The sequence below is a fragment of the Excalfactoria chinensis genome, chromosome 8 (assembly GCF_039878825.1).
Source record: "Excalfactoria chinensis isolate bCotChi1 chromosome 8, bCotChi1.hap2, whole genome shotgun sequence".
In the NCBI taxonomy this organism is placed as follows: domain Eukaryota; kingdom Metazoa; phylum Chordata; class Aves; order Galliformes; family Phasianidae; genus Excalfactoria; species Excalfactoria chinensis.
Window position 1 is genome coordinate 28,110,550 of NC_092832.1, and position 11,597 is coordinate 28,122,146.

At 47.0% G+C, this 11,597-nt stretch overlaps 1 long non-coding RNA gene across 2 annotated transcripts; it reads left to right on the top strand.

The window, feature by feature from the left end:
- Positions 1-5,578: 5,578 nt before the first annotated feature.
- Positions 5,579-11,371, top strand: LOC140255665 (uncharacterized). Of its 2 annotated transcripts, XR_011904521.1 has the most exons (4): positions 5,579-6,581; positions 7,897-8,015; positions 9,175-9,282; positions 10,378-11,371. It is a non-coding gene; the product is annotated as an uncharacterized lncRNA (long non-coding RNA). The 2 variants fall into 2 exon arrangements; XR_011904520.1 differs by lacking the exon at positions 10,378-11,371 and having other exon boundaries at positions 9,175-9,393.
- Positions 11,372-11,597: the final 226 nt, after the last annotated feature.

An 11,597-nucleotide genomic window follows, 5' to 3' on the forward strand; every position in this document is an offset into this window, starting at 1 on the left:
TGTATATGTGTGTGTGTATATATATATCCCTTATACCCCATATCCATCCTGTTGTTCCTATTGCAGTGCTGATGCCTTTATTAATCCTCCCTGCTTTCCATCCTCACATGCTGCACGTTGGATTCCTCCACTGAGTCCAGATTGTTGCCGCTCCGCATCCATGTGTGTCAGCTCAGCATCTGTGTGCACAATGAAACACCAGTCACCGATTGGCTGCAGGATCATCTTATTGCCTGCAGGACCCCATTGTGTGCGGTAGGATCATCCCGTGCCTGAAGGACCCCATTGTGTGCGGTAGGATCATCTATCTCCATCATCATCACCTCCATCATAATAATAATGGCCAATTGCTAATTAATAATGCTCCGTCAAATACTAATTCCGCTTTAGAGCTAGTAAAGCTCCAGTGTTAATAATAAGACTCCATTGCCAATAAATAAGAGTCCATTCCCAATAAATAAGACTCCATTGCTAATTAGTATCCATTGCCAATAAATTAAACTCCATTGCTAATAAGTAAGAGTCTATTTCCAATAAATAAGAATCCACTGCTAATTAGACTCCTTAGCTAATTACTATGACTCCATTACCAATAAATAAGACTCCACTGCCAATAAATAAGACTCCATTGCAAAGGAAGACTATATTGCTAATAAATAAGACTCCATTGCTAATAAATAAGACTCCATTGACAATAAATAAGATTCAATTCCTAATCAATAAATCTCCATTGGTAATAATGAGATTCCATTGTGAATAAGTAAGGCTCCGCTGCCAATTAATGAGTCTCCATTGCCAAGAAATTGAACTCCATTGCCAATAAATAGAACTCCAAGGCCAATAAATAAGAATCCATTGCTAATTAATAAGACTCCATTGCCAACAATTAAGACTCCATTGCCAATAATAATACTATATTGCCAGTGAAAAAGACTCCATTGCTTATAATTAAGACACCATTCCCAATAATTAAGACCCTATGACCAATAAATAAGACTCCATTGCTAATTAAAAAAATACCATTGCTAATATCGAAGACTCCATTGCCAATAAATAACAATCCATTGCTAAAAAGACTCCATTCCTAATAATTAAGACACCATTGCCAATAAATAAGACACCATTGCCAATAAATAAGACTCCATTGCCAATAAATAAGACTCCATTGCCAATAAATAAGACTCCATTGCCAATAAATAAGAATCTATTGCCATTAAATAAGACTCCATTGCCAATAAATAAGACTCCATGGCTAATAAATAAGACTCCATTGCCAATAAATAAGACTCCATTGCTAATCAATCAGCCTCCATCCATGTTACTCACTCAGTGCCTGCTTGTGTTCCCAGCCCTATTGCTGCAGGTAACAGCATTGTTCACAGTGTGGTACCTGCAGATGTGGGCAGCGCCTTCATTGCCGTGTCGTGTCCAACAGGTGCCAGCAGAGCCCCGAGAGATGCGCGGCTCCCGATGAGAACAGCGAGGAACAGAAACCTGCATTGCCTGGAACGCCTCGGAACTCAACTTTGCTGGCCGGGATTGCCTGCCCTGCAGGTAAGAGCAGCACACACTGACTGTGTTGGATCTGTTCCTTAGTGGGACTTGAGCTCATGAGCCAGAGCTCATTGCTGCACTGCAGTGCTGAATGCTGAATGCAGTGCCCTTCTTGCTGCCCCCAATGGCAGCCATTGCCTTCTGCCCCCCAACTACAGCCTATGCATTGTGCCCCCCAAGTACAGCCTAAGGATTGCACCCCCTAACTGCCGCCTTCCTCTTCTGCTGCCCAAGTCCAGCCATCCTCTTCTGGACCCCAAGTACAGCCTATGCGTTGAGACCCCTAAGTGCTGCCATCCTCTTCTGCCCCCCAAGTACAGCCTATGCATCACGCCCCCCAAGTACAGCCTATGCATTGTGCCCCCCTAGTACAGCCTATGCATCGAGCCCCCCAAGTACAGCCTATACGTTGCGCCCCCTAATTGCTGCCATCCTCTTCTTCCCCCCAAGTACAGCCTAAGTGTTGAAACCCCTAATTGCTGCCATCCTCTTCTGTCCCCCAAGTACAGCCTATGCGTTGAAACCCCATAAGTGCTGCCATCCTCTTCTGTCTCCCAAGTACAGCCTATGTGTTGAGACCCCTAATTGCTGCCATCCTCTTCTTCCCCCCAAATACAGCCTAAGCGTCGCGCCCCCCAAGTGCCACCATCTTCTTTTGCCCCCCAAGTACAGCCTATGTGTTTAGACCCCTAAGTGCTGCCAGTCTCTTCTGCCCCCCAAGTACAGCCTATGCATTGCGCCCCCCAAGTACAGCCTAAGCATCGCGCCCTGTAATTGCTGCCATCCTCTTCTGCCCCCCAAGTACAGCCTATGCATCGAGCCCCCCAAGTACAGCCTATGTATCGCACCCCCCAAGTACAGCCTATGCATTGAGACCCCTAAGTGCTGCCATTCTCTTCTGCCCCCCAAGTACAGCCTATGCATTGCACCCCCCAAGTACAGCCTATGCATCACACCCCCCAAGTACAGCCTATGCATCAAAGCCCCCAAGTACAGCCTATGCATCGAACCCCCAAGTACAGCCTATGCGTCGCGCCCCCCAAGTACAACCATCTCTTCTTCCCCCCAAGTACAGCCTATGCGTTGAGACCCCTAATTGCTGCCATCCTCTTCTTCCCCCCAAGTACAGCCTATGCGTCGAGACCCCTAATTGCTGCCATCTTCTTCTTCCCTCCAAGTACAGCCTAAGCGTTGCACCCCCCAAGTGCCACCATCCTCTTTTGCCCCCCAAGTACAGCCTATGCGTTGAGACCCCTAAGTGCTGCCATTCTCTTCTGCCCCCCAAGTACAGCCTATGCATCGAGCCCCCAAGTACAGCCTAATCATCGCGCCCCCCAAGTCCAGCCTATATGTTGTGCCCCATAAGTGCCGCTATCACATTCTGCCCCCATGTCCAGCCATCATATTCTGCCCCCCAAGTTCGTTTCTGTTCCCCCGTGGTTCCATTCAGTTCTTTATTGCTGCTGTTGCTCCTCCATTGCAGATCTGCGTTGTGTCCACCAGGTTGTTGCTCTCATTGCTGTTAATAGGGCTGCAAAGCAAAGGGAGATTCAGATTGCTGCTGTCAATGTCCTATATGGTCTCTATAAGGTTCAATGAGGCTTATGGAGTCTTATGGGTCTATGTGGGGTATCTATGGGGTCTAATGTGGGCATATGGGGTCTTATGATATCATTTGGGGCTTCTCTGGGCTCTCTATGGGGTTTAATGGGGCCCTATGGGGTCTTAGGGGATCCTATGGGGTTTATGAACGTTCTTTCCGCATTCATTGCCATTCACTGTCCAATCATTTTCTGCGTGTCACTCTGTCACAGTTCCCTGCTGCTCCTTGTCCAATCGTTCTTTGTGTTTCAGTCTGTACCCATTCCCTGCCCCTCACTGTCCAACCATTTTCCGTGTCTCATTCTCTCCCCATTCAGTGCCACTCATTGTCCAGTCGTTCTGTCTCATTCTCTCCCCGTTCATTCCACTCAGTGTCCAACCATTCTGTCTGTCCATCCCTGGGCACCCCTCACTGCCCAGCATTTTCTATCAGCGCTCTGCCCACAAATGTCGTAGCTCTCTGCCTCTCATTGTGTACTAATTAGCTGCCTCTTGTTGTAATGACTGTCTGCCTCTTATTCTGGCATCCCTGGTTGCTTCTCGTTGTGTTACCGTTCTTTCCTCTCCTTGTCCAACCATTCCTTGCCACCAGGTACAGTTCTTCTCCCTCACTCATTCTAGCAATTCTCTGCCTCATTTCTCTTCTATTTTGCTGCCTCTCATTGTCATCATTCTCTGCCTCTGACCGTAATCATTCCCTTGTTCTAATTCTCTACTAACTCTGTACCCGATTCCCCCTCCATGAGCTCTCAGCATTGCCACACAGCGTCCCTTACAGCGTCAATCCAGCACGGCTCCTTGCTGTGTAACACCAACGATGCCTCCAGATCTACACACAGCTTCAGTGCCAAACATCAGCTCAGTGTCTCGTCCCAGTGACAGCTCCAACTTCCCATGCCTGCTATTTATCTACAGCATCAGCACAGCATTATGGCCCTATGGCGGCCCTATCAGCCTTACGGGTCACTTCAGGAACATCAGTCCTACGGGTCAGTCCAGCAAAGTTCCCCCTTCAGTCCTTGCTGGCCTTCCAACACTAAGTCAACATCACTCCACCGTCTCACTCTCCCTCATTGCCCCACAGTGTCACTCACTCCCATCAACTCTCACATTGTCTCTGCCCCACATTCTCACCCCACACCATCAGTGCAGTCTCAGAGCAAGGCCTTACCTGCTGTAGTGCAGTAATAGAACAGGCAATGCAGCAGCACTGGCAGAGAAGCGCAGTCCAGGAGCACAGCACGGCAGGTAACGGTCACACACAGCAGCTACGAAGGCAGAACAGAGAAGAGGAGCTCCTCAATGTGGGCAGAGCTTCCGGCAGAAGGAGCTGCAACAAAAACATTCTCCCTTCCACTGGCAGCCCTTATATGAGGATTGAGAGGGGGCGGAGCCAGGGTCCGCCCTGCAGCCAATCAGGTGCATTGCCTGCAGCTGTGCTCTGCTGCCATGTCTGCCCCCAATCATGGCTTCCTGCATGACTCAGCATTTCTATTGCAGCACCCCAACGTCCCCCCCGGCATCGCCCCCCGCATCACCCCCTGCATCACCCGCATGTCACCCCCCTGACGGAATCCACGTGCCGTCATTTCTCATCTACTGATGCACCCCCCTTTCTTTACAGGTAGATGTGATTGTTGGCTGGTTATGACTTTAGTATTGTCTATAGTATTGTCTAGTATTGTCTATAGTATTGTCTATACTATAGTATATGTCTTTAGTATTGATTGCAGCTGTTACGTAACAGCCTGATTGTTTACCTGCTGGGGGGCGTGGGCAGCCAGTGAGCACAGGTGGGAGCAGTTCAGGGCTGGAAGCTGATTGGGCCCAGCCTGGCTCCACCCCTCTCCTTGAGCCACATTTAAGGGCTGTGCAGGGCAGGGGGCAGCATCAGCTCCTTGCGGTGCCTCCAAGAGAGCATTCCAATGAGTGTTTGCTCTTTCTTGCTGGATGCCGTATGGGCCTTGTCTCTGCTTGGAGAGCCTTTCCTTTGGGCTGCACAGTGAGTGTTGGGCTTTGCAGTGCGGTAAGAAATTCCTTCTTTATTACTGGGTTTTAGATTTCCACTTTTTGTGGTTCTTGGCTGCGTTTAAGGATGGGAAGAAGGAGCAGCATTTGTGTCTGGAATCCGCTTCCTTTGGAGAGCTGGGTGAGCCATTTCCCATCCTTTCTTTATTTCAGGGCTTTGGGGGTGAAGGAAGCGGGGTGGAACAGGGGGCACAAGTTGGTCTGTCCCATCCTTGGAGCTGTTTAGGCTGCGTGTAGCCTGCTGTGGTGCTTGGTTATTTTAGCCATAGCAGGGGGGTTGGAAGGAGATGATAGTTAATGATCCTTCTCAGCGCAGGCCATCATATGATTCTATGATTATGTATTGCAGAGTATCTCCTACAGCTGTGATTGCTGTGGCACACCGCTTGTCGCTGCAGTTGTCATCATCGTCATCATCTCCATCATCACCATCTTCATCATCTCCATCTGGACGTGGAGCCTTTGGCCGCCATTGTCTGGACTTGGTTGTACAGCGAGTTGGTCATGCATCCTAAGTCCACCCATCCAGTTGGTGTCTTCCTCATTTGGAGCCGAGGATGTTGTGGGCTCGCACGTCAGAGGCCTTGCTGAGTTCCAGCTGGATGATATCAGCAGCTCTTTCTTCCCCTTCCATCCCTGCACCGACACCGTCACAGAAGGCCACCAGGTCGGTCAAGCAGGATTTGCCCTCGGTGAAGCCACGCCGGTTCTCCCACATCACATCCAGCTTCCACGTGCCCTGGCTCTCTTCTAGGAGGATCTGCTCGGTGGTTGTTCCCAGCACAGCAGCGAGACTGGCGGGTCAGCAGTTCCCATCGTCATCCCTTCTACGCTTCCTAAACAGGAGTGCGATGTTGGCCGTGTTTCTGCTCACCAGGACCGCACCTGACTGCCACCACTTCTCACACAGCACTGAGAGCAGCTCGGTGACTGCAGCACTGAATTACCTCCTCACTCTGTGATGCGTCTCATCAGGATCCACAGAGTCCTGGTTTTCAGGTCCTTAGGACATCTAAAGGTGGATGTCACTCACAGCGCGGGACAAGGAGGGAACCATCAGGGCTGGTGTCGCTTCCTCCATCCCTCCCTCCCAAAGCAAAGGCGAGGGCTGTGTATAATGAGCAGCGATCAGAGAACACAGAGGTAAAAATGTGGTTGAGTACCTCAGCCTTCTACTTGTGTGTTCCCAGCCCTATTGCTGCAGGTAAGAAGCATTATGAACAAGTGTGGTACCTGCAGATCTGGGCAGTGCCTTCATTGCAGTATTGTGTCCAACAGGTGCCAGCAGAGCCCCGAGAGATGCGCGGCTCCCGATGAGAACAGCGAGGAACAGAAATCCGCATTGCCTGGAACCCCGCAGAACCAGCTTTGCTGAGGGGTAACTCTCAGCCCAGCAGGTAAGAGCAGCACACACTGACTGTGTTTTATCTGTTCTATATTGTGACTTAAGGTAGAGTTCCAGAGCTCCTTTCTGCACTTTTGGGGTGCCCTACGGGCTGTCTGCTCTCGTCCTTCTGCATTCTGTTTGCCTTTGCACTCTGTCACTGCTCATGTATTTCCTGCAGTGTTCTCTTTGTTTTCAGTTTTGCTGTTCTTTTCAGCATTCTGTTAGGTTTGTTTTCTGTTTTGGTGTTCTCTCCTGTATTCTCTTGGGTCTTTCCTCCCATATCAGAGTCCCTTTCAGCTTTCTTTAGTGCCTTATATCCCATTCTTTTGTTCACTGCAGCCTTGGAGGCCATGCTCTCCATCTCAGTGGTTCTTGCAGTGCCCTTTTGGGCCTTGTCCCCACATTTATGCTTCTTGCAGTGCCCTTTTGGGCCTTGTCCCCACATTTATGCTTCTTGCAGTGCCCTTTTGGGCCTTGTCCCCACATTTATGCTTCTTGCAGTGCCCTTTTGGGCCTTGTGCTATGTTTTAGTGTTCTTTGCAGTGCCCTTTTGGGCCTTGTGCTTTGTTTTAGTGTTCTTTGCAGTGCCCTTTTGGGCCTTGTCCCCACATTTATGCTTCTTGCAGTGCCCTTTTGGGCCTTGACCTGTTTTACTGTTCCTTGCTGTGCCCTTTTGGGCTTTGCCTCCTATCTAGATGTTCCCTGCTGTGCCCTTTTGGGCCTTGCATTCCATCTTGATGTTCCCTGCAATGTTCTCTTGCACCGTGCCCCCCTGTTTAGTGTTCCTGCAGTGTTCTTTTGGTGTTTCCATTTGGCCTCCTGCGCTGCCTTCCCTTTGGCCTCTGTTCTTAGTGTTTCATACCACTCTCTCTTTGCCCTGACTTTCCCTTGTGCTTTCCCTTTGCTGTTCTCTTGTTTTTGCCCTTGTGTTACTGTTGGCTGCTTGCTTTGCTTTTCTTTTTTGGGGGCTTTCTGTGGGCGTTCTGCTTCCATTTGCCTTTGGCTCTCTGGGATTTGTTGGGAGGCGGCGTTCATGTTAATGTTGACCTGAAGCTGCACCTTAGTGGGAGCTCTAGTGATAATTGCATTTGTCTGCAGAGTATGTGTAAGTAGAACCCTTTGTTTTTGTTTAAGTAACCTTAATTCTAATCCTAGTGCAAAATACCACTTGTAAAGTAACTGCACTTTTAACCTTAGAAATAGCATTACTTCTATCCCTAATAGCATTAATTCTACTGCTCCCTTCCATCACAGTTAGTGTAATGTTCACAGTGTGGTACCTGCAGATGTGGGCAGCGCCTTCATTGCCGTGTCGTGTCCAACAGGTGCCAGCAGAGCCCCGAGAGATGCGCGGCTCCCGATGAGAACAGCGAGGAACAGAAACCTGCATTGCCCGGGACACCGCAGTACCAGCTTTGCTGAGCGGTAACTCTCAGTCCAGCAGGTAAGAGCAGCACACACTGACTGTGTTTTATCTGTTCCATATTGTGACTTAAGGTAGAGTTCCAGAGCTTATTTTTGCAGTTTTGGGTGTCTTATGGGCTGCGTGCTTTTCTCCTTTTGCCTTTTTTCTTGCCTTTGCTCTTTGCTGTTGTTTTGGGTTTTGATGCAGTGTTTTCTTTGCTCTCACTTTTGCTGTTCTGTTCAGCATTCTATGGGCTTTGTTGTTCATTTTGGTGCTCACCGCAGCATTTCCTCCAGCCTTTCATTCCATATTGGAGTTCCAAGTAATTTCCTCTGCTGCCTTGCCCTCCATCTTGATGATCTTTGCAATGTTCTCTTGGGCCATGCCTTGCATTTCAATGTTCCCTTCAGTGCCCTTTTGGGCCTTGCCCCCCACGTTAATGTTCCTTGCAGCACCCTTTTGGGCCTTACCATCCATCTTGATGTTCCCTGCGCTGTTCTCTTGGACCTCACCTTCCATGTCAGCGTTCATTGCAGCATTGTCTTGGGCCTTGCCCTCCATCTTGATGTTCCCTGCAGCGTTCTTTTGGACTTTGCCATCCATCTTTATGTTCCCTGCAGCGCCCTTTTGGGCCTCGCCCTTTGTTTTGCAGTTTTCTGCAGCGTTCATTAGGGCTTTGCCCTCTGTTTTAGCGTTCCCTTTGTTCTTGTCTTGGCCTCCTACGCTGCCTTTCCTTTGGACTTTGTTTTTTCTATGACCTACCACAGTCTCTTTGCCCTTGCTTTTGCTTTGGCTTTCTCTTGCCTTTTCTCTTGTTTTTGCCTTACTGTTGGCTGCTTGCTCTGTTTTGCTTTTTTGGGGTTTTTTTGTCTGCTTCTTGCTTGAATTTGCCTTTGTCTCTCTGGGATTTCCTGGCTTATGGCATTCAAGTTAATTTTTATCCGTTTCCCTATTTTAATGGGGGCTCTAGTGGTAATTATAGTAACCTGTAGCGTTTCTGTAAATATAATTGTTAACGCAATATTAAAGATGTCTGTTAAGCTAAATGTAGCCATAAAAATTGATGCCTTGTGTTGTATGTGAATGTTACTTTCATTGTAATCATAGCGTGGAATGGAATTGTTAAACTTAGTGCAAATTTAAACATATAAATAGCATTAATTGTTTCCCTAATGGCGTTCATTGTTTCCCTAATTAGAGCCCCGAGAGATGCGCGGCTCCCAATGAGAACAGCGAGGAACAGAAACCCGCATGTCCGGAACACCGCAGAACCAGCTTTGCAGACCGGTAACTATCAGCGCAGCAGGTAAGGGCAGCACACACTGCCTGTTTTTTATCTGTTCCATATTGCGACTTAAGGTAGAGTTTCAGAGCTTATTTCTGCACTTCGGGGTGTTTTACGGTCTGTCTGTTTTTGTCGTGCTGTCTTGTTTTTGTGTTTGATCTGTGCTGTTTCCCAGCTGTTTCTTGCAGTGTTGTCCTCGCTCTCCATTTTGCCATTGCCCACATCATTCTCTTGTGCCTTGCCTTTCATTTTGGCATCGTTTGCATTGTTTTCTCGCGTTCTATTTCGGCGTTCGCGGCATCATTCTCTCGGGCTTTGCCCTGCATTTTGGCGTTTCCGCGTCGTGCTTTTGCCTCGCCCTCCATTTTAGCGTTCTCTTCATCATTGTTTTGGGCCTCGCCCTCCATTATGGCGTTCCTTGCATCATTCTGTAGGGCCTTGCCATGCCTTTTGGCATTCATTAAGTCGTTCTCTTGGGCTTCGCCCTCCTTTTCAGCGTTCGCCGCATCATTTTGTAGGGCCTTGTTCTGCATTTTGGCATTTTTTGCATCGTTCTCTTTGGTGCAGGCCTCCATTTTGGAGTTGCCTGCATCATTCTGTAGGGTCTTGTCCTTCATTTTGGCATTTGCTGCCTCGTTCTCTCATCCTTTTAGCTCCTTTTTGGAGTTCTATTCAGCCTTTTTTGGGCTTTGCCCTCTACGTTACCCTTCCTTGCTTTGTTCTGTTTGGTCTCTCGGTGTTGCCTGCAGCCTCGTCTCAGGTCTGATCTGTGCGTCAGCTTCCCCTTGGGTTTTGTGCACGCCTTTGTCTCATGTTTGCCTTTGATGTTTTCTTCTGTCAGGCTTTTGCCTTTTCTTTTGTCTTTGCTTTTTGTTTTGCTAATTGTGAATATAAGGGTAATAAACGTGACCTTTATACATTCACCCCAACCCTAATTTGTTAGCCTGATACGTGGTGTTAATTGTTATTGTCACTGTACAGATATTTGTTTTAAATGTAGAGATTAACTCTGAATCTACTTTGCAATGTGGCACTAAAGTTACATCTTAATGTATTGCTAATAGTTTGTTCCATTGGCTTCAGCCCACGATCTAACTTTGCCATTTTCTTCCTTAGGGCCCTTCTGTTCCCCGGTTGTCGGATGCTTCCTCGTGACGCAGCACTCCATTGCTGCTATGTTGGCGTTTAATAAAGTTTTTCGAGGCCCGATGAGCCATTACGATACTACATCAGCTGCACACAGTAGGATTTACAGTCCTATTTTAGCTTTACACTGACTTAACCTAATTAGTATTAGCTTAGGAATCAATTCACTTCACCCACATTGGCTTTAGCTTTGCATTCAGTCACTTTAATTTAATTAGGTTTACGTTAGGAATCAATTCACTTTACCCACATTAGGTTTTGCTTAGTAGTCACGTAACCACAAGTAAATTGGTTTTTTGCTTTGCAATCTGTTAACCTTATAGTAATTGCTTGTAGTTTTACATTTATTTAACTTTAACCAAATTGGCTTTAGCTTTGCAATCATTTAATCTAAAACTAATCGGTTTTAGCTTTGCAATTATTTAACCTTAATCAAATTGGCTTTAGCTTTGTAATCATTTAACCTTAATCAAATTGGCTTTAGCTTTACAGTTATTTAACTTTAACCAAATTGGCTTTAGCTTTGCTATCATTTAATCTTAAAGTAATTGGCTTTAGCTTTACAGTTATTTAACTTTAACCAAATTGGCTTTAGCTTTGCTATCATTTAATCTTGAAGTAATTGGCTTTAGCTTTACAGTTATTTAACTTTAACCAAATTGGCTTTAGTTTTGCAATCATTTAATCTAAAACTAATTGGCTTTAAATGACTCCAAAGCTAATCTTAAACTAATTGGCTTTAGCTTTGCTGTCATTCAATCTTAAACTAATTGGCTTTAGCTTTGCTATCATTTAACCTTAACCAAATTGGATTAAGGTTTGCTTTCAATTAATATCAGCCAAATTGGCTTTAAATTGGTCTTGCTTCCGGGGCTGGGCGAGCCCATTTGTTTGTTAGTTAGGGCGGACCCAGCCCCGGAACCAACGCCCACGGCCTGGAGGAGCCTAGTTGCTTCCCGGCCACTTTGAGACTCGTGCCCATTTGCGGCCACTCTGAGACTTGCGCTGGTTTTAGCGCCGTGCAGCGGTTTTGACTCAGCCACATTGGCTTTAGCTTTGCAATCAAATAACTTCAATCAAATTGGCTTTAGCTTTGCAATCAATTTAATTCAACCAAATTGGCTTTAGCTTTTCAATCAATTTAATTCAACCTAATTGGCTTTAACTTTGATATCAAATTAATTCAACTA